The sequence below is a fragment of the Mustela nivalis genome, assembly GCF_964662115.1.
Source record: "Mustela nivalis genome assembly, chromosome: 10".
Taxonomy (NCBI): domain Eukaryota; kingdom Metazoa; phylum Chordata; class Mammalia; order Carnivora; family Mustelidae; genus Mustela; species Mustela nivalis.
Window position 1 is genome coordinate 15,908,339 of NC_139029.1, and position 26,998 is coordinate 15,935,336.

The 26,998-nt window shown below is 47.2% G+C and overlaps 2 protein-coding genes across 2 annotated transcripts in view; both read right to left on the minus strand.

Moving 5' to 3' along the window:
- The window catches only part of LUZP1 (leucine zipper protein 1), a 96,977-nt gene extending 88,336 nt beyond the window's left edge, over positions 1–8,641 (minus strand). Inside the window, exon 1 of the mRNA XM_082684576.1 lies at positions 8,548–8,641. The gene's annotated coding sequence lies outside the window, so the exon portion shown is untranslated. The remainder of the gene's footprint in view (positions 1–8,547) is intronic.
- The window catches only part of HTR1D (5-hydroxytryptamine receptor 1D), a 181,662-nt gene that overhangs the window by 131,260 nt on the left and 23,404 nt on the right, over positions 1–26,998 (minus strand). The window lies entirely within an intron of this gene.

The window sequence follows — 26,998 nt, forward strand, 5'->3', positions numbered from 1 at the left end:
TATTCTTGAGTTTTTCTAGTCTGCCTAATATATAAAGATGTTATCTGACTTTAGACTAAATCATATTAATTTTACAACTAATAAGAACAGACCATTTTTTCTTCTAGTCTTTGGGTAAACAAATATGTAAAACTGAAATAATGGCCAATAGTTGCTATGTACCAGGTATTATGAACTAAATGCTTCTGTACATTAAATTATTTAATCCTCACAACCACTCTTCCCATCGGAAAGACAGAAAAATTGAGGCTTTCTGAGACTACGGAAGAGAAGGCACAAGCAGGAAGATCAGCAGGCAGTTTAAACTGTATAGTTTTAAATGACCTTATAAGGTAAAGTGCTACTTAACCAAAATGGTCAAAGAATGAGAATAAGGCACAAGTAGATAACCAAACGCCAAAGAATCAGAATATAATAAATCACACTTAGTAAAAGTTTACTTGAATAAAACTAAATGACTCAGGAACTCTAAGATCTCCTGATGCCTAGAAGCCAATGTTATGAACACTCCAATGTTATGAACTGTGAATATGAAAAGTGCAGGAGACCGGGCTGAGTACATACTAACTCTGTAACCCATTCTGAAAGTCACTTTTTACAAGATCTTATTTATTTATTTGTCAGAGAGAGAGAGAGAAAGAGAGAGTGTGAGCGCACAAGCAGGGGGAGCAGTGGGCAGAAAGAGCACTCTCTGCTGAGCAAGGAGCCTGATGTGGGACTAGATCTCATGACCAGAGCCAAAGGCAGATGCTTAGAGTCACTTTTTATAACGAATTCCCCATAGTTTATCATTTGTCTCCTCACATTTCAAAAGAAAAGTTCAGTTATTACAGTCCAGTGGTAGTATGAAGTATGGGTATATATAAATGCATTCTACTTATACTTTTTTATTTTGACCTAGTTGGGGTAAAAAGTGAAGAGGCTGGTTTCATAAGATATTTCTAAGTTGTTAATGGAAAAAAAATAACAGTGAGAGATTAGGAATGATTGTGAACAAAATTATTCCAACAACTTCTCTCAGGAACTTCCTTAAGTACCTCTGCTCCAATGTTTCCACAAAAACAACTACTAAATCACCCCACAATCTTCTGATATAATTCCATCAGAAAAGTCAAAATGGGGTACCCTGGCTGGCTCAGTCAGTAGAGTGTGCAACTCTTGATCCCCAGGTCATGAGTTTGAGCCCCATGTTTTAATTAAAATTAAAATTTTAATTAAAAAAAAAATTCACAATTATCATTGCTTTAAAATACATATTAGGCTCCTCTTTTTTTTTAAATTAGGCTCCTCTTAAAAAGGCTTTACATGTTTCACCCCATTTTGCCACATGTATATTAAGTTAAATCATCCCAGTTACAAGGAATTTAAATTTGCATTTAAATCGCCTTAAAGTATGCACAATATTAGTACCTACATCCCTCTGCCTTTAATAAAAGAAATAAAAGAGGAGGAATTACTACTGAGAGCTCACTGACAAGTCAGAGAAGGTACTGTTAATTGTCTTGGAGTCTTCACACTTGACATCAAAATAAAATGTTATTCAACAAAATAGTTCAAGTGAGGTATTACCCTGTCTCTCCTTTCAGTTAATAACTCCAATCTGAGAGCATTAGACAAGCACTGATTAAGCATCTAAGAAAAAACTGTGCATAATTAGTTCTTTGCTGGTGACAGATTCCAAAGGAGTATCTGCTTTGTGGTACCAGGACTCGACTTCTGTACTTTTACACTCTGATAACTGCCAACCAACCTGAAGCAGCTGGAGCTCCCAGTTAGAGAAAACACTAAGAATTCTAATAGAGTCCATGGTTGTATTGTTGTTTTAAGATTTTATTTATTTGACAGAAAGCACAAACAGGGGAAGCAGGCAGAGGAAGAAGGAGAAGCAAAAAAGAGTCCATGTTAATAAGCCTAAGAAATTAAAATTGCTACCTATACGTAAGCATCATTATGATCAATCATCAAAAATTCTGCTGAGGGCCTACCATGTGCAAAGCCCAGTTAAAAGAAATGGCGGGGGGGGGGGGGCACCGGGGTGGCTCAGTGGGTTAAAGCCTCTGCCTTCGGCTCTGGTCATGATCCCAAGGTCCTGGGATCGAGCTCCACATCAGGCTGTCTGCTCAGCTGGAAGCCTGCTTCCTCCTCTCTCTCTCTGCCTGCCTCTCAGCCTACTTGTGATATCTATCTGTCAAATAAATAAATAAAATCTTAAAAAAAAAAAAAAAGAAAGAAAGAAATGAGGGGAGTTACCAGCTAAAACAACTTAGCTTCTGGTCAAATTAGGTAAAGATACAAACTAGTGAAACTGACCAAGAATATAAGGGGTAGGGGTGCCTGGGTGGCTCATGATCTCAGGGTCCTGGGATCGAGCCCCACATCGGGCTCTCTGCTCAGTGGGGAGCCTGCTTCCTCCCCTCTCTCTCTGCCTGCCTCTCTGTCTGCTTGTGATCTCTGTCTGTCAAATAAATAAATAAAATCTTAAAAAAAAATATATATATATATATATATATATGGTACTGGCATTACAAGCTACAGGATTTGGAGGACAGGAGCCTTGGATCCAACTACGTAGATAAGATACATGCTAGTATGACTTACCGAGAACATGAGAGGTATCAACAACCAATGTCAAAATTTGAGAGAAGAAAGATTTACTATGGCAAAGTCAGCACAGACTTCCTAGAAGGGAATTGAGCTGAGCCTTGAAGGATGGAAAAGTTTAAATAGTTAAACGGCATAAGAGAAGAAAAGGACAAAAGATAATGGAAACAAAGATGCTGAATTGGGAAAGTGGTCATTAAATATTTATTAAATACCGACTACACGTCAGTCACTGTGTCAGAACAAAAGAGAGGAGTTCCCTGCTCTTGTGAAGTCTAGTGGGGAAGGCAGATAATAATCATGAAGCAGATATATCATTATAAACTGTAATAGGTGCTATGAAGGGAGGCAACAGACTACAGTAACAGGGAATAACGGAACAGGACTAGGCAAGATAAAATGATGAGAGAGGGTATCTCTGATACACATGCTGAGGCTTGAAGGATGCAGCCAGGCAAAGAACAGGGGAAAGGGTGTTCCAGAAAGAGAGAGCCACAGCTTATTCGTATAAAGGCCCTGTGGTAGGAAAAAGCTTGTTAAGGGTAAGCAAGAAGCTGCTGTGACTGAAGCATAATGGCCAACAAGATCGCTATAAGGTGAAGCTGGAAAGGTAGGCGGGACCAGGTTATATAAGACATCATAAGCCAAGATAAAGAGTTTGAATTTCAATTTTATTCCAAGCCCTAAAGAAAACCCTTAAAAGTTTTTGCATACTCACATGCATACTGTTGAATAAAAGGAATCAGACCCAAAAGAATATCTACTATGTGATTCCATTTTTAACAAAAGTACAAAACAGGCAGAATTAATATATGCTGTTAGAAGTCATGAGGGAGATGGATGGGAGACAGGAACTGGAAAGGAGCTCAGTGGGGGCCTCTGGGTACACGTAATACTGTTTCTTGATCTAGGTGCTGGTTCCATAGATTCAATTTGTAAAAAAAAAAAAAAAAAAGAAAGAAAGAAAGAAAAAATCAAATTGTACTCTCTCTCTCTCTATATATATATATATATGCACACACATGTGTTCTCTCTCTCAAATAAATAAAATCTTTTTGTTGTTGTTTAAAGATTTTATTTGTCAGAGAGAGAGACAGCACAAGCAGGAGGAGCAGCAGGCAAAGGGAGAAGCAGGCTCCCGCTGAGCAAGGAGCCTGATGTAGGACTCCATCCCAGGACCCTGGGATCATGACCTGAGCCAACGGCAGACGCTTAATGGACTGAGGCACCCAGGCATCCCAATAAAATCTTTATTTAAAAAAAAAATGGGAGGGGTGCCTAGGTGGGTTGGCGGCTTGGGCCTCTGCCCTCAGCTCAGGTGGTGATCTCAGGATGCTGGGGTCAAGCCTCAAGTCTAGCTCCCTGCTCTGCAAAGAGTGCTTCTCCCTCTCCCTCTCCCTCTGACCCTCTTCCTGGCTTGTGCTCTCTGTTTCTCAAATAAATGAATAAAATCTTCAAAACAAAACAAACCCACAGCGATGCCTAAAAGATCTGCAATGCTTGCTATGCTTTGCCTTATATTTCAATATGGTATTTCCAAGTTCTTCCCTTGCTCCCTCAACCCTAATACACAGAGTATAACGAAATGGATCCCAAACTTGAGTACCAATCACTCTGAGCTCAAATCATTGGTCTCTTCCCCTCACTAGCTCTGCCAGTAACTGCTCTGAGCTCAGCTTCCTCATGTATAAAGAGGATAATAACTACCGCACAGAGTTATTATTTTCTCCTACCATCACCCAAAATACTGAGTTGGTAGACTGGTATTTTAATTTAATTATTATTTCCTAATGTTATACGGAGGGCCTATGGCTGATGAGTTTCCATTCTCAAGACTGACAGGTAGGAGAGAAGGGTTGTAAAGTAGTCAACATATAGAAACAGAATGGATAAAGAGAAACAAGTAATGAGAGATAAAAATGGGGCCGCTTCTAGGGGCACTTAGATGGCTCAGTAGGTTAAGCATTGGACTCTTGATTTCAGCTCAGGCCATGACCTCAGAGTCAAGCCCCTGGACCAGTACCGAATCTGCCCGAGGCTTTTCCTCCCTCTCCCCCTCCCACCTCCACTCACACTCACTCATGCTTGCTCTCTAAACAAATTAAAAAAATTTTTAATGGGACTGCTTCTAGAAGCTTGGAAAAAGAGGCTTCCAACTTTTTCCAAGAAAGACTTGGGCTTTAGCAGATTGGGACCGGTTCAGTAACCTAAGAAATTATGAGGAGGAGGAGTGCCCAGGTAGCTCAGTCAGTTAAGCATCTGACTCTTAATTTCCACTCAGGTCCATGTTCTCTCGGTGGTAAGATCAAGCCCCAAGTCGCGTTCAGCACAGAATCTGCGTCTCTCCCTCTTCCTCTCCCCTTTACTCCCCCTCCGTCCCCCGTTTTCTGTCTCTCTCCCCCCACTCAAATAATCTTTAAAAAAAAAAAATTATGACAAGGAAAAAATAATCTTAAGTCTTCCAAGAAAGACAATATCTACCTGATGTATTCCCTTTGCAGAATATTAGCTAAAATAAGTTAAACACTAAGGATATTCTGCTATAGGTGGAAGGGCAAGGCCTTCAATTATTTTATAGCATCCCCACCCTTAAGAATTATTGGAACTATAAGGTGTAAGTATACTTTCTATACACTTCCTAAGAACAGGCAAAGATGTTGAATTTTTATACCGCAGAAGGTACTATAACAAAACGGAAACAAAAATACAAGTTCGACTCCTGAATAAATCTTTGAGTAATTATCCCCCACAATGTGTATCCTTGTCCTAAAATGAAAACCTATTCCTCATGAATTTCTTTCTCCTGATCTGCCAAGTATCCCTATCTCCACCTGTCTTATTCTTCGCATGCACCTCACCAATAAATATCTAAGATTTCCCTATTTCCTACAAAGTTAGCATACAGACTCTCTAGTACTCACTCTGATCTCACCAGTTTGAATCTAGGAACACAGAAACTTGACAACATTCCCAGGAATCACTTAGCAAACCAATACCTTAAAAACAACACACAATTTAAACAAATGATGGCAGTCGTGGAGATTACAGAACTGCATACATTTGTCAAAGCTCATCAAACTGCACACTTGAAATTGATGAATTCTACTGTATGTAAATTACACCTTGATAAAGCTGATTTTTTAAAAAAGAATGCATGTATTTCATCAGCAAATATTTACTGAGCATCTATTATGTGCTTCAAAGTTTATACCAAATCTTTCAGCCTGACTATCTGGGTCTTACCTGTAAGTAATGAAGTTTTCAGAAGCTGACCCTGTCCCAAAAAGCTGTATTACATGAAAAATGGTTCTGCTTCTGATCATGAATGTCACCCAAATGATGGCCTCTACAATAGAAGGGCCACTAGCTATCTGTCATCTTCCATTTCTATAAATGAAATCTATGATCACCCAGGTGTCTGCATTTCCATATAAATGCTTCCATCTTAAAAAAAAAATAGATATATATATTAGGCACCTACTGCATATAGGACAAACCACTAGCACAACTTCTTTGAAAACCAAAAATATCTCAAAAGCATACTGGCAACTTTGATGGAAGAAAAAGCAAGCAACACTACTGGGAAATAAACTTAATGGACTTATTCTACAGTCCAAGGTGACCCAGTGGCTGAGTCTGAGGCCTAGGAACTAATGCATTGTGCTTCATGGAGATAACCACGGACCTCAGAAACAGACTTGGGTTTGAATTCCAGCTCCACTTCTTACCAACTAACTGTATGTGTAAACCTGGGGAAGTCATTTTCCCTTCTGACCTTCAGTCTGCCCATCTGTGAAGCAGGGTAACCAAATACCACCTCACAGCATTGTTGTGAAAACTGTATGAGATCTATACCACCTAGCACAATTCCTGGGCACAAAGTAGGCAACTCAAAAAATAAGCTCCCTCTCTTGCTCTTAAATTATTTAGGAGTAAAAAAATACCTGTTAATCAAGGCTAATTCACAATCCCTGTTAGTAATCACAGAACAACAATGAAGCTGTACATGCTACCATGTTCATATTCTAATCAACTCCCTCCCCATCCCACTATTTCCAGTTTTTCAAACTTTAGTTACTATGTTTAGAAAAGTGATTTAATTTTAGAAACCTGGAAAATTCTTCTGAGTAAATCGAGCAAAACCTTAATCTGCCCCAAGGGGAATCCTGAGCAAAATAATTATTTCTGACAGAAGAACTATCTATGGGAGTTACCTAATTTAACCACATGAATGCCGCCAAAGCTGCACACAAAGTGACAGAATCCAATCTGGAACGTACTGTACAGATTCTCCAAAGGGAACTCTCCTCCTAAAATCCAAAGCTGTCCCTCCTTACCTACCTAATCTGAGCCAATAAAATCTTACTAGGGGATCTGAATTCCCCCCACTCTGACTCTAGTCCAGCTCCTTAGGCCAGAACTGCAGCAGTCCGTAAAAAGCACTGAATTAACCCCACCTCTGAAAATATCCCCAAAAGGCAGGGATGTCCAGAGGGTATTTTCTCCTCAATCAAAAGATAAGGCACCAGAAGCTCCGAAGCACGAGCCCCTTCCCAAGGTCATGCAAGTCCGTGAAGGTGTGACAGGAGAATCTGCAAAGCTATCTCTGGCTTTCTGGAGATTACACTGCAGGGTTGGTTTTTTGTTGGTTGGGGGGGCGGGGGCGCCAGTCTCTCTCCTTCTCCCACCCTTAAGTGTGAGCACTGGTCTCGGCATTTCCGAAACAAGCCACAACAAGCTCTGCAGTGTTAGGAAAGGGGCTGACGCGACGAAGAAACAGATGCTCCAAAGCAAGATGGTCTTTCTCGGCTCGCAGAGCCTCCTCCAAGGTTATTAAGAGAAACCGCAGGCACCTCTGAGAGCTCTCACGCGGGCTGCGAACCCCTAGCCCGGCCGCTCCGGGACGCCGGATTCCCCGCAGGCAGCCTCCGCAGCCAGAGGCCACGGGCCCCAGAAACCGCACTTCATTCCTGCGCTTCGGGAAGCCATGGCTCCTTCCCGGCCCGGGCAGGGGCGGGGGTGCGCAGGGAGGCGGGCCGCGCGCGCTGCGGAAAGTTCACCGCGGCGGCGGCGGCGGGCGGGGGGCGGCCCCGGCCCGGCTCGCCCGCGTCCCCCTGCAGATTCCACCATTAATTAGTCCTAAGGACTGTCTACTGGCAACTTAAACAAAGCGAATGCCTCGAATTCCTTCCCGGCCCAGCGGTCTGGCTGCGAGGCCAGCATCGGCCGGGACGCGGGCCGGCGCGGCGGGCCGACAGCTGCGGCGGCGGCGGCGGCGGGACCCCTCCCCAGCCGGCCCGCGCCCCCGCAGCCCGGTCCAGCAGCCCAGCCCGATCGCTCCCAAACCTCCCTCCTCCTCCTCCTCCTCCTCGTCGTCCTCCTCCTCCACCTCGGGAGCTCCCGGGCTCTTCCTGTAAGATCACTTCCTTCCTCCCGGGTGCCCGCGGGCCCCGCGCAGCCCCCTCCCCGGCGGTCCCGGCCCCCCGCCTGGCCAGCCGCTCCCCGCCCCCACCGCGCCCAGCGCTCCCTCCCGCTGAAGCCCAAACTCGACCCGAAACTCTCCTCCGCCCCCCGAAAATATCCCCTCGGCTCTCTGACCCAAACACTTCTCCTCAGATTCTCGCTCCCACCAAAAGTCTCTCAGAACCTTCCCCCACCCCAACAGAAAATTTTCCAACTCCAAAAAAATTTCTCAAGGTCTCGCCCCCCCCAAAAAATCTCCCCTTCCGAGTCCTTTCTCCAAAATTTCGCTCCAACCGCCCCCCGCCCCAACGCTGTACCCCCCAGCCCTTCCCCGGGTGCACCCACCGGTTCTGCCCTGTCGCTCCTGGGTGTCCCGACCCCTTGCCCGGGCAAGCCGCCCCCTCCGGCCGCCCTCCTCAGGCCCCGGCCGCCCGCCCCAGCCTCCCGCGCCGCGCGCTTGCCGCCTCCCCGCGAACCCCTCACCTCGGCGACTCCGGCCCGCGCTCCCGCCCGCCGAGGGGTCCGGCGCTGTGCTCCCGGCAGCCGGCGCCTCCTCCGGCTCCCCCGGACTGACAATGAGGGGCGGGGCCTGGGTGACGCCAGAGCCCTGGAAGGCGGGGCCTCTCGTGAGGGGGCGGAGCTGATAGGAAGTCCCGCCCCCTCCGTTCTTCAACCCCCTTCTCCTCGGACTTGGACTTTGCCAAGTTTTTATAGGTTGTCGAGCTAGGTGCCCCGGGCCTGTGCTAGGCGCGGTGCGAAATCGAAATGGCAGACGAGGAAGATGTCCTGCTTTCAAGAGGGGCAGTCCCAGGAAGGTTGTGAGGATTAAATGAGATAATCCATGTAAAGGTGTTTAGCCCAGGGCCTGGTATGGAGTAATCACTCAAAGAATACTATTTCTATTACTCAACACAAGTGGAAAAGGCACTCAGTGTGGAGGCATAGGTTCCAGTCCCCAGCTCTGCTATTAATTCATTGTGTGGCCCTAGACAATTCTTTTTCCATCTATGTTCCAGACTTTTACCTTCTTTAAGATGGGAAGGAGTGATGACCAGATCATCTCAAAAGTCCTTCCAATAGTTCTATGATACATTTCCAGTGAAGCTACTACGTGCAAGGGAACTAGGGCCCAGAGAAGTGGGGAGGGGGCCTTTGAAGGGAGCTCAAATCCCACACCCAGCCACAGATACACTCTCCCCATAGATGCCCTCCCACGTGCTGGCACAGAGCTGCGTTCACAAGCCAGGACACAGATGCACTGAGGGCTGCTACTTCTCTGACTGCAGCAGCATAGCTGGTCTCTTGAGACATCTCTTGTGTAAGCTCCTTATTCCCTGCGGAATAAGGGCCAAAACCCTGGCCTGGTCTGGTCTCTTCCTACCTTTATACACACGCACAGACATACACACACTGTAAAGTTTATCCAAACTTCCACTCGCACACCCACTGCTTTCCCACATCTGCCCTATGGCTCATACTCTTCCCCTGCTGTCTCATCTCAACTTACAACTCCTCCTACTTTCCCCCAACCAGGAGCCCACTCTCCCCGCTCTCCATACCCGAATACCTGTGCCCGTGTTTAACTCTCATGTGGGCATGAACACATTGTAACTTGTGTCAAATTGACCTCCTGTTTGTTTCTTAGCACTTCCTCACCTCCTTGAGGTCAGAAACCACACATGGTGTCAGAAAACCCTGGAATTATACACCCTTGTTCTGGCCCATGCTACCTGTCTTTGAGTTTCATTCTTCTCATGTGTAAAATGGGGCTATGAATATAGTCCTTGCAGTGTTTGTTCTGAAATTACATAAAATACTGTGTGAAAAGCACCGGGCACAGTGTTCTAGAAATGATGTGGTTGTCATTCTTATTTTCATCATAATCACCAATATTATTTCTAGCTCCTAATAGCACATAGCATCCCTAGTGATACTCCTCCCAGTTATTTCCTCAGGTTAGACTTGGAGGTCCCGAGAGAAGAGGCTCAGAACAGGGCCATCGGAACAGAGACCAACGCTCCAGTTTCTAGACTGCAGGGGGATTCTGCGGAGTCACATCTGACACCCCAGGGCATCTGTGTCACTCAGCACCCCTCTAAGTGGGGGACAGCTCCGAGTTCTCTCTGCAAGTGATTTGCAGCAAAGCTGACCCATTTCTCCCTCGTGCCTTTCCGCTCTAGCTTCCCTGACAAAGAGATAGATCTGTGTTCAACAGCGCTTGGCATCTCTGCAGTCCTCGAGGAGAGCTGCAGTAAGGCGCTGGGCGTTTCCAGAGTGCTGGCCTGTGGGAAGAGGGAAAAGGCTTTGGGGTTCTGATTAATTTCCTGAGCTGCAGACAGGCAAACGGCTGTCCTGAAATGCCTGGGCTGGTTCTTAAGGGCCCTTAACAAAGTGCAGCTTATTTTTAGAAAAAGAGATTCAAAAATGCCACTTCCCATGAAAAGTAGGCATGGCCACAGGATCGCTGCAGGCAAAGAAAAGGCCTTTACTGAGTTCCTCCTGTGTGGGGATGCCGATTTCCAGGCATTGCAAACCACTGGCAGAGAGAACCCTACAGGGGAGGTTCTGAAGATAGAGCCTACTCTCCAAGACCCACGAGCCCATCAATCATGTATTCTTTCATTCATTCACAGCAAAGGTTTTGCCACATAAAAGCTCAGGATGCAAATCTCCAGACCTTGGACTTTCAAGTCTCTGCATCTCAGTCTGTCATCTGAAAAATGGGAAAAATAATAGTACCTATCTCATACAGTGGCTTTACAGAGGATTAAATGAAATAACATGTGGAAGAGATTAGTTCGGAGCCTAGCACCTGGTTCACGACCCAATATGGTGGCTGCTGTTCTATTCCAACACATCTTCCCAGTAAGGCCTGTCCTGTGCTACCTCTGGGCTGGATGTAGGGGGAACAAGGAGTCTTGGCCTCTACAATCTCGCTCAGTAAAAGGAGTAGGGTAGATTTTTGGTTCTAGGCACTTTGGCTATGAAGCAATTCTGCTGCAAATGTTTTCACCACGTAATCCATTGTCCCTCGGGCAGTTTTGCCAAAAAAGATCGAAATAACTGGTTGACAGTTTGATCGTTTGGTTTCATCAAACTGGTAGATAAGTTGGCTTCATTTCTCCATTGACTCAGTACTCCTATTTTTATATTATATAAATTGTAACCCTCAGAATGGTCAGTACGGTGGTAGAGAGCTTTGAATCCACACTTCCCAGAACACTTTGGAATGGTGAGCAAGGGACATGGACAAAATGCCCAAACCAGACAACAATGTAGAAGGCTTCCACAACACAATAGAAAGCTCAGGTACAAATATGCAATCTACTGTTTGGAGACTGATACCTCTCTTAAGGAAGGAAGAAATTTTAGTGAAAAAAGGAAAAGTCTGGGGTGTCTGGCTGGCTCAGTAGGGGAGGGACGTGACTCTTGAGTTTAAGCCCCACATTGGGGGTAGAGATTACTTAGATAAATAAACTTTATAAAAAAGGAAAAGAGTAAGAGTAGGGTTGGGAATTATAGGTGCAGTGGGATCTCATGGTTTTAAGGTATGCACTTAGTACCTGCATAAAAGTGGAGAATATAGAAAATGAAATAGACCTTTTTTTCATTCTGATTTGCTTTTTCTCTGTGGTGTGTGTGTATATAGCAGGAACTTTCAAAAAGACTCTGCTAAATTCTAAGAGAGGAGAGGGGATGAAAACAGCTACAAGGCAATCAGCAGTGGGCATCTGAACCATCTGTGCATACACCCATAGAAAGTTCCACAGTTTCCATTTCATTCCAGGGAAAGCCCCTACCCAGACAATTCTCCCTCACCCCACTCTCTAGCCCTTCACTACACTTGAACTTTCAATGCTACAGCCAAAGGCAAGACCCCTAACAAAATTTCCAGAAGCCATAGCAAGGCCAGTAGGAAAAGACTTTAAAGTAAGAAGAATTTTTTTGCTGCCTGCCCTGTGCCGCTCCCAAAGAATAACAATATGTCAGCATCTTTTGTCTACTGTGCCTAAACTTGCACTTTCGTTTTTCCCCATATCTCTCCTGCAAATTAAATTTTTTACAAGGAGCTTACATTATGTGGTCATCAGAAAAAACGCAGTAAAAAGAGGCATAAAAGGAAAGCTAACCAAGCTCGTGTTGGTCCACTTTTGCTGGTTGCAAACAGTAAGTTATAACAATGTGGTTGAGGCCAGTGCTAAATTTCATAGGAATCATAGAAAGCTTGAGTGGGAAGGAATAAAAATCGCCTTCAATTTCTCCTACTGTCTCCCTCAGTGGCGTGATTTCCAGTCCCTTCAAATAGCAGGCCACCCACCAAGACCTGTATTTCATTCATTCATTCAACAAACGCTTACGGATTCTTTACTGTAAACCAAGCATCATACTGGGAACTTTACAGATTCTATCTCATACAGGTTATGGAGGTCCTTATTCCCACCTTGCAGATTAGGAAAACAAGGCTCAAGGGAAGTAAAGCAACTTGCCCAAAGTCTCACATCTAGTGGGATCCAAACCAAGACCTTCACAACATCAAAGCCCATTTCCTAAAGGATGTGGGCTGAATTCCAAAGCGATTGACTTATGTCCTTGGGCAGCCATTATTGCGTGGGTGGCCTTGGCCAAGTCACTGAATTCTTCTCAGCAGCAGTGTCCCCATCCCTGCAAGATAAGGGTTTACCCAGATATTTTATGTAAGTTATGCTCTTTCTAAGTCATGATACATAACACAAAAGGAAGGGGTTCCACCAGCTCTTGAGGGACTCTCACTCATCTTAAGATCTCTTGGTGCCTTCCCTATTAACATTTACCCCATTAACACATTTATGGTTCCTTACCGAACTCTATCATTACTGCCACCAGCCTGGGACCTCCTCCAGGACAGAAACAACACTTAGTCATTTCTGATCCCTTTCTGCCCCCAATGCAGCATCTGGCATGCAGCCCTCCACTCCCTCCCTCTTTTATTTATTTCATAATAAATGGCTAAGGGCCTAAGATGCCCCAGGCACTGCACAGACTAGAAGACAGCAAAGGGCCCTGCCTTCTTGGAGCATGACTGTTGGGGTAGAGAGACAAAATAACATTAAACACAACTTGTTACTTAAAAACAATTGTATTAAGCACCAGGGAGCATCAGGTTTGGGGGATGTGGAGTGAGAACCTAACTGAATCCAGGACTCAGGGAAGACTTCCCGGAGGAGGTGGGTTTGAGGCTCAGAAAGACTAAAGAATTTGTTCAAGGGCACACAGCGGCTAAGCACAAAAGCTGGGATTTTAACCTAGGAACACCTGACTCCAAAGTCCATGCTGTACCTTCTAGAGAAGTCTGCTTTCCGTCTCCTCCATCTTACTCTTCCCTAGATTTTATTAGTGAAAGAGGAGTCGGATCTGTTTAACACTGGATGCTCTGAAGCAAGGTTCTTCCCAGCTTTGGGGATCAGACACCCCATTGAGAATCTGGTGACATCTGTGAAACCTCTCCCAGGAATTACATGTATAGGACACACTCACCATATCTTGCCTACAATTTCAGGGCATCCTGAGGCCCAGGTTTAGAACTCACACCACGGAGGACCATAGGACCTTAGAGATTCTAGAACCTCTGAAAAGAGACTCCAGGATTCCATAGGCACCTCAAATCCCCAAACAGACCCAAGAAACTCTATGGAAAGATTCTGAAGATCCAGCCGGAAGATCCTGGGATCCTGAGAGAACCCCAGTCCCACCGGAGTAGCACCAGGGCCCTGCAGTGAGATTTTTAAGGTGCTATAGGCACCTGAGGAACCTCAAGTCCTCATGAAACTGGGGTCCCCACTGAGGAACCCGTGACCTTGGAAAGCCACGGTGCTTAACCCTTTTTGGATACTGACGCCTTTAAAACTCGGAGCAAAAATGCAGCACACATGTTACACGCAAAATCAAGAAGTTCACAGACCTCCAGGAGCCCCGGGATTCAGACCTCCTGTTCTTGAGCTTCCACTCGATCCTAACCCCCCCACCCCCGGAACCCCTCAAGAACCTGGACCAGGACCGCCGACTGAAGGCGCACACTTCAGGGTCCTGCAGACCGCGGGGCGAATCCCGGCCTCGCTGTTCGCCAGCCGTGACCTTGGACCACTCACCGACGAACCCTCAGGCCTCAGCGACCTCTCGCTCCGCGTGGGTTCCGAGCCGAGCGGGGCGCGGCGGCGGCGCCTGGGGGACTCAGCCTTGGTGAATGGGGACCTGCGGGCACACTGCGCCGGGAGTGCGGGCGGAGGGGGAGGCGGCGCGCCTGCCGCAGTGACAGCTCCGCGCCGCGGCGGGCCTGGGAAGCCGGCAGTGCGGGGCGCGCTCGCGGCCTTTCCCACCCACCGGGCAGGGCGTGCCCGCCAGCCGGCTTCCTGCAGTCGAGGGCCAGGGAGGAGGGAAGGCGCTGAGGGCCCCGGGGCCTGGCAGGCCTGGTTCCTGGCTTTCTCTCCCCGTTTCCTGAGCGGGACCGCCGGGGGATGGGACCCAGCACAGACCTCCTTCCCGGGGAGCGCGGCCAGGAAATCGCGTCCTTGTTAACTCAGGTTCCTCCTCTCCGCCGGAAGGTGCCGACTGCCATCCACAAGCTTTCAGTCCTTAGGAACTGGGTGTGATGTGACCCACTTACCCCGGGAGGAAGCCGAGAGATGAAACGGCAGACCGCAGACCCCGCAACACAGCAAGCTCCCAGCCCTGCGGTGGGAGTGCGTTAACTCCACCCGACGGATGGGAAAGCCGGGGCTTACAAAATTGAAATGACCTACGCAAGGTCGTCATTAACATACTGCTTGGAATAAAATGAAGTGCTTATTGCATTTCACTGGGCTATAAATGCTCTAAATATAAGCGTGCCGGTGCGCCTGGGGGGCTCAGTCGTAAGCGTCTGCCTTTGGCTCAGGGCTGGATCCCAGGACTCGCCCCACATGGGGTTCCCTGCTCCGCGGGGAGCCTGCTTCTCCCTCTCCTCCCTGCTCATGCCCTCTCTCACTCTCTCTCTGGCGTGCAAGGGAATAAATAAAATCTTAGGGAGTAAAAAAGAAAGAAAGAAATTAAACTCCAGCCTCCGTTTTCCAAAGCTCAGACCATTCCTTATTCTTCTTCCCAGATATCCTGCTTCAACACATTACAGCTGAGTAACCTGGGGGCCAGACCTTGTCTCATTTGTTTTTGGCTCCCCAAAACCCCACCTAGAGCTTGGCAAAAAAAAAATAATAATAATAAAAAAAAAATAGGTGCTTAGAGATGACTATGGAGCCCAGCATGGAAGCTTGAGGTTGGAAGGACTGGTAGGAGGCATCTAGCTAGACTCCTTCTGAGAAGAAACTTCAGCCAAGAGAAAATTCTGCCTCTGTTTGCATACTTTCATCATGATGAATTCTCTCTCTCCCATAGTAGTCCTTTCTCCTGTTGGACAAATAGGTTTGGTCCAAAATGTAAATACTGCATTTTGCTCCTGGCTCCCTCTAAGTAATGGAAGATCATTTTCCTCCTCGTGCCTGCAATATACACTGCGTGGTATTCTTGGCCATTTTATAAGGATTGATGGTTCAAAAATGTTCAGTTCCTTGTGAACTGGAACAACATCAGCTGTTCACCGAAGATGGGCACCTCCCATGGGTAGAGTTGTTTCAGAGAAAAGCAGCCCAGACTCCATTTTCCAGTACTGCTTGTAATTAAGTATGTGACTAGTGTTCCCCAGGGGTTGTGGGCAGAGACAATGTGGGCCATATCCAGGCCAAATCCAAGCTAAGAAGTATGTATGCTTTCTCAGAGCTTTACCTTTTCTCTGTCACCTGCCAACTGGATGCCTACACTAGGGTGGCCTCAGAAGACACATACAGAATGTGCCAGAGCCTTGGTCAGCCTGGGTCTCCCTCAATCACTTGACTGAATGGGGCACACAGTGAAATAAATTCCACTGTATTAAGGCATTAAATTTCAGGATTTCTCTATGAGAGCAGTTAGCATAATTTAACACTGGGACTAACTTGGGTTCATTGTTATATATGCCACATCAAGGGGCATGGCATTGGTCACATAGAAGATGTTTAAAAGACAACCACCTAGTACCGACTGTGCCCGGTAGGCTCAGCTGATCAGAAATTGTCTCTGTTCATGTAATTGATTTATTCTGTCCTGCCTATTCTCCAAAGCGTTTTGAGGTAGTTTCCACTGCAGCCTCAAGACTATCTGATGGACAATTAAAGAGCAAGAATCAACGAGGAATGAAGGCCTGGACCAAAGGCCAGTAGGGAAGGAGGGAAGAAAGATGAAAATTTGACTTTTCTAAGGATAGCATCGTGATACACCAAAACAAAAACCAAAACAGGGATGCCTAGGTGGCTCAGTCAGTTAAGTGTTTGTCTTTGGCTCAGGTCATGATCCCAGAGTCCTGGGATCCAGTCCCATATTGAGCTTCTTGCTCAGTGGGGAGCCTGCTTCTCCCTCTGCCTGCCGCTCCCCCAACTTGTGCTCTCTCTCTTTCTCACACACGCACACACAAGTAAATAAATTAAATCTTAAGGACAGCAAACAAACAAACAAAAAGCCATGGCTGAGATTCCAAGGGGGGCGGGGGAATAACATGGCTGAGTTTCCCGGCAGTCAAGGCAAAAAGGGAAACAAGATGGGAAGTAGCAGACACATAGTCAAGCACACAAAACCTGGGGCCAGACTGACTGTTGTTTTGAAGTGCAAGTCTACCACATACTAGTCATGTGACCTTAGGCAGTTGTTTAATTTCTCTGTGCTTCTGTTTCTTCATCTGAAAAATGGATATAATAGAATAACCCCTCTCTTTGGGCCATTGGGAGGATTAAATGAGCCAAAGCATATTCAGTTCTTATAACAGACCTGTCGTGTAGTAAATTCTGTGTACAAATTAGCTATTACTATAGTCTGATAGGACTTGACTTGAGAGAGAACTTTTTCTCATCACCGAACTCTCAGAGGAATGTATTGTACAAGAGACACCCTCAACTCAACTAATAAGGTGAGCTGTTTTATGACATCTGTTGGGCCATGAGTCACATGGTTATCTCTCTTACTGGCTTTTGGGCCAGACAAGCTTTGGCATCCTACTCATGGGAGATATCTGGGGCAGGTTGCTTGAAGGTAACCTGGTTTCTTTCTACTGAACTGTCTACAGGATAGGTAAGTGATGGAGTCAGACACAAGGAGCAAAGGAGCTGGTGTTAAACAGATCCAGGTCCCTTGGTTAACTCTTTAAGCCAGTTCCTTCATTTGCACAGTGGACACAATAGCCAACAGGACCTGCCTAAGAGAGTTGCCATACAGATTACATGAAAGAATTCTACAAAGCACTTGCCATAATACCTGGTACAAAAAGAAGACTGTAGTGCATAAGCACCCACAAAATAAGGAAGAACCTCAGAAAATAAAACAAGCATTGTTGCCTGAGACCCTAGAGTAAGGAGAATAACTTCAATGCTTCAAAAAGTAGAACAGAAATGGTACATTTCCCCAGAATATAGCCCCAGGCTGATCAAATCATCATTGCTCTATGCTCTTGGCTTAATTCAGTGTGGTGTGTGCAGCCCAGGCTGGCCCATTTTTGGAGCCATCCTGGCCTGGAAAGGTGCCACGGAGCCAGAATGACGCCCATGTCACAGCAACAGACTCTGTTTTCAAGTGTGATCGAGGACCTGAAGCTCCCACTTTAGGCTTCCACGTGATGGATAGCAAGCACTGTGCCAAGCCTTACTAAACACATTACTCTGTCCAGCCCCCTCCCCCAAACAGCTTCACGGAGGGAGCCCTATTCAGAATCACACTTTAAAGATAAGGAAACTGAAGATCAGAGAAGCAAAATGACCTGTCTCTGGTCACACAGCTAAGAACTGGCAGAGCTGGGATATAAAAGAGATGTCTGACTCCATCATGTGTTCCTAACCATTAGTCTACACTGCCTATCCCCTCCACCCGGACCCAGGATCTTGTCTCTCTTTTCAGCCAACCTCTCTCTTGCCAGGATGTTTTCATCAAGGATGTAGGAGACACCGCTGCTGGGACTCCCTCTTCCTCCTGCCTGGTGTCAGGGCAGGCCCTTACCCTGCAGGAACTATCTCATGGGCAAGACAGACAAGTTTCCCTGGGGTGCTTCGAGCTGATCAGAAGCTCTGAGTGGGTGAAATATCGGCCACCATCACTGTCACCTCAGTTCAACCTGCAGCTCTTTTTCTTAAAAAAAAAAAAAAAAAAAGATTTTATTTATTTATTTGACACACAGAGAGCGATCACAAGTAGGCAGAGAGGCAGGCAGAGAGAGACGGAGAGGGAAGCAGGCTCCCTGCTGAGCTGAGAGCCCGATGAGGGGCTCTATCCCAGGACCTTGAGATCATGACCTGAGCCGAAGGCAGAGGCTTTAACCCACTGAGCCACCCAGGTGCCCCTGAGCCTGAAGCTCTTATTTGCTCAGCTTCGTGGTTGGTCTCTCTGCCTCCAGGCTCTCCCACTTCCATTCCGCCCTTCATACACAGCCAGACTGATTGCTCTCCACACTTATCTACCCAAGTCATACCCCTGATGAATAATCTTCAAAAGTTCCTGTTGTTCCCAGTTTAAATTTCAAAGTCGATAGTTTGGTTTAGCTCCCAAGGCCCAGCCTACTCCTCCAACCCTCTCTTTCCTCTCCGGTGTCCTTGACCCCCCCATGGCCCCGAACATTCCTGGTTGCCAGCCTCAGAGCCTTCCCGTAGCTTCCGGTGTGATACGAGATGGACGGACATGTGGATGAGCGGCCAGGCCTAAGCTGAGCTGTGAGGCTGTCAGGTCACATTGGCCTCACCTTCACCTTCTTCTCCAGGTGGCAGCAAAGACTTCCTGCCATTTGAGGAAGGCTTCCCTGCTGGGGAGGGGGGAATTGCCCATCTGGGAAGGGGACCAATCAGGAAGAGACTACTCTATGTGTCAGAGGCCAGATGGCAGGGAGGTGACATGATCAAGTGGCAAAGAGGAGCGAGGTTTCCTACAAGTCTGTGGGATACCAATGTTCAAGTTTTTAACAACTGTCCTAAGTTTGAGGCAAAATTCACTGCTGCATACATTTTTTTAAATTTCTTTTTTTAAGATTTTTCTTTATTTATTCGACAGACAGATCACCAGTAAGCAGAGAGGGTGGAAACAGGCTCCCCGCTGTGCAGAGAGCCTGGTGTAGGACTCGATCCCAAGACCCTGAGAACATGACCTGAGCAGAAGGCAGAGGGTCAACCCACTGAGCCACCCAGGCGCCCCCCGCTGCATGTTTTTAATGTATACCATTGCCTGAGTGCTCCCCCAGAGCTTTTCTCACCTCACCATTCCCACAAGGAAAATTGCTCTGAATGAGAAAGGTACCCACCCACCTTTGATTCCCGCGCCCCATTCTGGTGCCCCTCCGCCACCTGGTGGTCTTACCTGGGATAGACCAGGATTTTTATTACTTTTTTTTAAGATTTTATTTTTTTATGAGAGAGAGATGAGAGAGCCTGAGTAGTCAGAGCAGCACGCAGAGGGAGAGGGAAAAGCAGACTCTCCGCTGCGCCGGGAGCCTGATGCAGGGCTCGATCCCAGGACCCTGGGATCATGACCTGAGCCGAAGGCAGCCGCTTAACTGACTGAGCCATCCAGGTGCCCCTAGACCAGGATTTCTGACCAAAGCTCTGAAGAAAGAGGCCTTGCGCGGTCCACTTAACAGTAACATTCCAAAGGGGGGTATTTTCATCCCAGTCTACATCAAGCCTCTCCCCAGGGCTCTCCTGCAACTGAGGTTCTGAGAAAGGCAGAAGTTGATTCTGTCTCACTGTGGAATCTTGGGTCTGTCCGCTGCCCCTCTCTGGCCTGTTGCCTCATCAGTAAAAATAAGAGCAGGAGGGGACTGGGCCCTACCAGCTCTAGTGTTTTAGGATCTATATCTAAAGTTCACCAAGTTGGGGTGCCTGGGCAGCCCAGCTGGTTCAGTGTCTGACTCTTGGTTTTGGCTCAGGTCTTGATCTCAGGGTCGTGAGACTGAGCCCCACATCAGGCTACACACCTAGCACGGAATCTGCTTGTCTCTCTTCCTCCCTTTCTGCCCCTCCCCACCCTCTAAAATTTATAAATAAAATCTTTATAAAGTTCATCAAGTGACCGGCGACTCTACCTCCTTCCATTGCTCAGTGGGTAGATGTAAATTACCAGAGGGCTGGGAAGTTGCAGACTTTTCCCACTCTCTATACCAAGTGCTTTACACATGGAAGATATTTCATGGGGTTTGGAGCTGCATTAATGGAAGCACTGTATGTTTCATGAGGGAGGTAATAGTCCTTCTGCCCATGTTAGGCGTCCTGTGTTCCATTTGGGATTAGAACTTCAAATGGGACATGGGGAAATTGTCATTTATCCATAGAAGAATGAACGAAATAATGGCTGAGGGAGGAACACAAAACCACATTTTATGGGGAGTAGTGGAAGGATCCAGAACACTGACTCCATTATACAAAAAGACTCAAAGGGTACAAATGTGTACCCTCAAAAGTCTGAAGAGAACATCTGGGGAAGAGGGCTGGGAGAACTGGGAATTATGGGCTACTACTTCAAGGGCCAGAATTTTCTACCCCCCAAATCAAGAGAGGCTTTCAGTCTGAGATAAAGAACAGAGCTACATTGGAATCTCAGTCTGTCCCTAATTTTGTAACCTTGGACAAGTTCCTTCATCCCATTACTTGGTTTTCTCATATGTAAAATGGGTATACTATGGAGCATGCAGGACCGATGAGGATGGAATGATATAAAATATTTTTTAAATGCCTAGTGCAGAGAAACCTGGGTGGCTCAGTTGGTTGAAATTTTTGGTTTCGGCCCAGGTCCTGATCTCAAGGTCCTGAAACTGAGCCCCAAGTCTTTGAGTCGCAGGCTCTGCACTCAGCAGGGGGTCTGCTTCAGATTCTCTTCCTCTCCCTCTACCCCTCCCCCCATTCGCTCATTGTCTGTCTCTCTCACAAATAAATAAACCAAAAAAAAAAAAAATCATAAAAAAATGCCTAGTACAAGGGCTAGCACCTGCTTAGTGTTGGGTGAGTGTAGCAATGATTAGTAAAACAGAAAGGTAGTAAGCCCCGTCACTGGATATGTGAGCTGGGGAGACTTGAGGATACTCAGTAGCATGGCAAGGAATCAAGCAAGCAGTGGAGTGTGGCTCAGGATGGCAGTGTGGGCTGATAGCTAGTGGTACTGGCTCTTGGGTGGGTCACACTGACTAGATGTGAGTCTTGGCTTTACTTTTTATTTGCTGTGATATCTCGGGACAATTACTTAACCCTCCCAAGCCTCAGTCTCCCCATCTGAAAAATGGGGATAATAGTGGCTCCCATTTAACCTGCTTGTTGGGGGAAATCAAAGAAGTAAAGCAATCAAGATGTGTGAGCTACTGCTCTGACATTAGTGATCTGATGGGCTTTGTCCTGAATGACCTTGAATGTCCTCTTCCCTCTGATAGCCTCCTGGTCTAGAATCCCTGGGGGGCCCTTGTAAAACAGGTAACTCCACTGTTCTAAGACTCCCAGATGCAGAGGACTGCGAGCCTCTGCTCCCTGTGGGTTGCAGTGTGACCCGGGAGCATTGTCCCTCCCCTTGCCCCCACGCCAGTCATCCCCGTGACAGGGAGACGCCTGGAATGGTAGCTGTGGGGGCGGGGCACAGGACAGGGTGCAGGATAGGCGCACTGCAGGATGGACCGTCTGGCTTTCTAATCTGATCGTGCACTTTGGTCTTCCGATAAACGGTGAGCTCTTCAAGGGAACCAACCGCCATACAGGGCACAAAAATGAGCCAGCAGTGTGGGGAGGATCAGAGGTTGCCAACTGGTGGCCCAGGGGCCAAATCTGGCTCACAGGTTTGTTTTGTGGTTGCCATAGTAGCGCGGTGGTTTGTCTGTTCTTTAATTAGTTGTCCTCATTCAAAGTAAGAGGACTGGGTAGAAAAATCCAAATTCCTCACTCTTAAAAAATCCACAGCACTAGCACATATCTGAACAACATAAGTCCGTGGGAGATGAGTAGTGACCGTCACCTTAAGATAGGGCATGTGAGCTCCAGGTCACCAGAGTCCCCATATCTCTCCCTTGCATCACAGCCAGTCTGCTTGTGAATGGCCCCCACGCCCCCTGAGCTGATGATTCCTGGGACAGAGGTGAGAGCACCAGCTTTGCAATGTGTCGGGACAGTGGGCTGTACCAGCCTAGTTAAGGGACTTGTAAGTGCTCCAATCTTCCTTTGCCCATCTGTGAAAAGGGGATCAGGACTCAGACTCCTCCCAGGGCTGATCTGAAGATTAAATTAAAGAAAATGTCTGTAAAGTATTAGAACATCATCGATGCTCAGCAAAATTCTTCCTGTGTGAGCTGTGGCCGGGTCCCATTCAAGAATATCCCCTGGGGGCGCCTGGGGGGGCTCAGTGGGTTAAGCCTCTGCCTTTGGCTCAGGTCATGATCTCAGGGTCTTCAGATCGAGCTCCACATCGGGCTCTCTGCCCAGCAGGGAGCCTGCTTCCCCCTCTCTCTCTGCCTCCCTTTCTGCCTACTTATGATCTCTGTCTGTCAAATAAAGTTTTTAAAAAATCTTTAAAAAAAAAAAAAAGAACATCCCCTGGTTTTTGGATGCTACAGTGCTGGGCACAGTGCCAAGTACAACCACCCTAGGAGGCTGACATTACTGTTACCACGTGGTAACAGTAAGAGCACGGTGAGGCACAGAGACAGAAAGCAAGTAAATGGAAGAGCTTAGATAGGTAGCCCCATCCGTCTGATTCCTAAATCTGTGTTTCTTTCATTGCTTTATGCTGCTCCTCTCAGCTCATGCTGTTTTGACCCTGGCCTCATCCCCTTGGGTTAACATGGTGGATTCTAGGCTATAACTATATGGCTTGAATTTTGGCTCTGCTGCTTACCAGAAGCATGACATTGGGCACATTATTTAATTTCTTGGGACTTCCAGTTCTTTATCTGGAGGATAATAAAAGGACCAATTTTATGTGGGTTAAATGAGTTAATGTTCATAAAAGGCTTAGGCAGTACCTGGGTACACAGTAGGAATTTGATAAATGCTATTATTATTAATTGAGCACTGGCTGTGTGCCAGGTACTAAGAATACAGAGATCAAGGAGAGTCCATGTGGAGCTCCCGGTCTGATGAGAGATCACAGGTCAGAGTGACATGTGCTCTAAGAAGTCTGGCTGTGAGAACAGGAAGGGGGGTGATGATTAATTGTATGTGTCAACTTGTTGGGGCCACAATGCCCAGATATTTGGTCAAACATGATTCTGGATGTTTCTTTGAGGGTGTTTTTGGATGAATGTACATTTAAGTTGATGGACTTTGAATAGACCAGATTGCCCTCCACAATGTGGGCGGGCCTCATCCAATCAGGTGAAAGCTTGAATAGAACAAAAGACTGACCTCCCCTGAACAAGAAGGTATTCTTCAGAAGATGGCCTTGGGACTTCATCTGCAATACTGGCTCTTTCTGGTTCTATAGCAGATTGCCTTCGACTCAGATGGTAACTTATTTTCTGAACCTCCCGCCCATCAGCTTCATCAAGCCTCTGCAATTATGTGAGCCAAGTCCTTGAAATAAATCTCTTCCTGTATGTATGCACATCATATTTTGTCGCTCCGAAGAACTTTAACACAGGGTGGGGGGTTGCATCAGTACCTCTGGTAGAGCAGACCTCCTTATCATGTTTGGCGATGCTGGCTTGGAAGAAGTGGTCCAAGGGCTCTGCCCCGTCCTCAGTGGATGTAACAGTTCTTCAGAGACTGGGATGCATTTTCTACGAGGATCCTACAAAGTTGGGAGATAGCACGTATAGAGGCTGACAGAATCAGGATTCAAAAACTGCTTAATCTGGAGCATCTGGGTGGCTTGGCCAGTGAAATGTCTGCCTTCAGCTCAGGTCATGAACTTGGACTCCTGAGATCCTGCATGGCGGTGGTGCTCCCCACCCTGGCCTGCTCAGCAGGGAGTCTGCTTCTCCCTCTGCCCCTCCTTTCACTTTCTTGCTTCTCTCTCCTTCTCTCTCTCTGTCAAATAAATAAATAAAATCTTTTTTAAAAACTGCTTAGTCTGTAAAATAATATGTAGGAAACTGCAAGGAGAAATGCAGTGTGGATCACCAAAAAAATCCTGCCCTTGGGTTCAATTACACAGGTGTAGAACTAGGGGCTGGGACGGAAGAGTAGAGCAATCTTAAAAGCACTAAGTGGGTACAAGATTTATGCTTTTAGGGGTGTCTGGCTGACTCAGTCAGTAGAGAATGAGATTCCTGATCTCAGGGTCATGAGTTCAAGCCCCAAACTGGGTATGGAGCCTATTTAAAAAAAAAAAAAAAAAAAAAAGATTTAGTGCTTTTAGTTTGACTACAAGTGCACTATGGACCAATTCCTTCTTCAGTTATGTTATGAGAAGGAAGGCTGAGATGAGGATGATCAGCCTAGGTAGGCACAGTCCTGGCCTCCAGGTTTCAGATCAGAATTAAGCCATGTATGTGGAAGTCACTAGAAATCAGATATTGGGGGCGGGGCCTGAGTGGTTCAGTCATTAAGCGTCTGCCTTCGGCTCAGGCCATGATCCCAGGGTCCTGGGATAGAGCCCCACATCGGGCTCCCTACTCAGTGGGGAGGCTGCTTCTCTACTACTCCCCCCAGCTTGTTTTCTCTCTCGCTTGCTGCCTCTCTGTCAAATAAATAAATAAAATCTTTAAAAAAAGAAAAAGAAAGAAATCAGATTTTGGGGGCACCTGGGTAACTCAGTCAATTAAGTGTGGGACTCATGATTTTGGCTCAGGTCATGATCTCAAGGAGTCTGCTTGAGGTTTTCTCTCTCCCTCTCCCTCTACCGCCCCCCCCACTCTCTCTCTCCAAAATAAATAAATCTTAAAAAAAATCAGATTTGGGCCCATTGGGAAGAACAGTCAGTGCTGACCCATGATGGGCTGGGTGTTTCATGGAAAATGATCTCTCTATCACCAGGAATGTTCCAGTAAGTATCCCTTTTTTTTTCTTTTTTTAAGATTTTATTTATTTATTAGACAGACAGAGATCACAAGTAGGCAGAGAGGCAGGCAGAAAGAGAGAAAGGGAAACAGGCTCCCCACTGAGCAAAGAGCCCAATAGGGGCTCAATCCCAGGACCCTGAGATCATGACCTGAGCTGAAGGCAGAGGCTTTAACCCACTGAGCCACGCAGGCGCCCCGTAAGTATCCCTTCTTGGTGGTGTAACCAAGACAGTGCCGTGGAAAGAAAGAGCATGCACTTTGGATGGGACAGAGGGAGGTTCAAACTGACTGGTGCCGCCTCAGATGAGTCACCCTCTCTGAGCCTTCATTTCCTCTGCTGCCACATGGTCCTGGGGACCTCACGGAGCGCTTGCACCACACTGGAAATCCCAGGCTCCCCGGGTCACCTCTCAAAACAGCCCTTGCGCATAAGCTGCTTACCACACTTGCGGGCACACCCGAACATCCTCTGGCTGTCTCTACTTCCCTGCCCAAGGCGTCAAGCCTGTGCCAACCTGAGAGTGCCTCATGGCGCCCAGCCTCACTGCCCTCCCCCCGACGGAAGGACGAGGTAGCAAGAGAGAGGAGGACCCTCCCCTATCTGTCGGGATGTGTTCGGGAACAAGTAACAGAAAAATCCAGCTAACAGGGTTTCAACCACGAGGGTTGTTACTGCTCGGTTAGCAAGAACTCTGAGACAGGTAGCTCCCAGGAGGCAGCAGTGCCTCGAAGATGTGGTCAAGGACCTGGGGCTTGTTCTTTGCCCTTCGCCATTCTCAGGGCATCCGTGATGTTTTCCTATAGAATCCCGGCAGGCTACCCAAGCTTCCCCTCCTCACGGGACTTCTCTTAAGCGGGAAGAACTTTTTTCCTCTTTCCTGTCGCACTTTTCCTGCAAGAAGTATCTTTCCCAAAGCCCCCTGCCGGCTCCCCCTTATATGCTGCGTGACCAACCTGTTCTGGTTTGCCTGGTACTTTCCTGGCTTGTACTGGAATTGGCAGGTCCTGGGAACCCCCTTAGTCCTGGGCAAATCTGGCGGGTCGGTCTCCCTACTTGCATCCCATTGGCCAGGGCTTGCTCACGTGTCCCTTGACCAATCCCCGGCAAAGGGTGTGGAAACCCGGTTTAAACCAATGAGAATTCACCTCCTGGGGCGGGGGTGGGGGGAGGGTTGGCCACGTTGCCATTGGAGCTGATCTGGGCTTCTGTGGGCAAGGAAGCGGGACTGGCTGTTAGGTGGGCACCCTGCCCTGCCCTCCAGGGTGCCCAGGTTGCTCCAATCAGAAATGAGCAGAGTCCCCTCCTAGCCAAGGCTCCACTCTCCCCCACCATCACCAGGATCACGCCGTGTGTTTGTGACTAAGTGGGAAAGAATTAGGAGCATGACAAGGATGTTGGAGGAGTGGGGCGTGGAGGAGAAAGGCCTCAAATACAGGCTTCCTCTGTGGTCATGGGAAACAAGTTTATTTTTAATTTGACCTTCATGTGGCCTAATTACTGTGCAGTAATAATACCCCAGAGGGCCGCTTTCAGGTAATAACAAAGATCAGAAAACAGCCAATCTCTCTCCTAAGCTGTCTTTGACTGTCAGTGTGTGGAGACTAGGGAGGAGGGGGTCATCTGAATAAAAGGACTGAAGGGCCGGGCTGAGTGCAGGCTAAGAGGTTAGCCCCAGCCCTGGCTCCTTGGAGACACGGAGGTCACCCAGCCTCTTCACTCACCTTTGCATCAGCTACACTCTGACCTAGATCTAGTCTGACAACAGATCTCATGATCTGAGAGGTTCCAGCTCCAGGCCTGTCACCTTGTCTTAAAATTTTAAAGGTGAAGTTATTGAGAAATAATTTGTAAACCTGGAAATGGTGTTCCATTCATTCATACCTTCATTCATA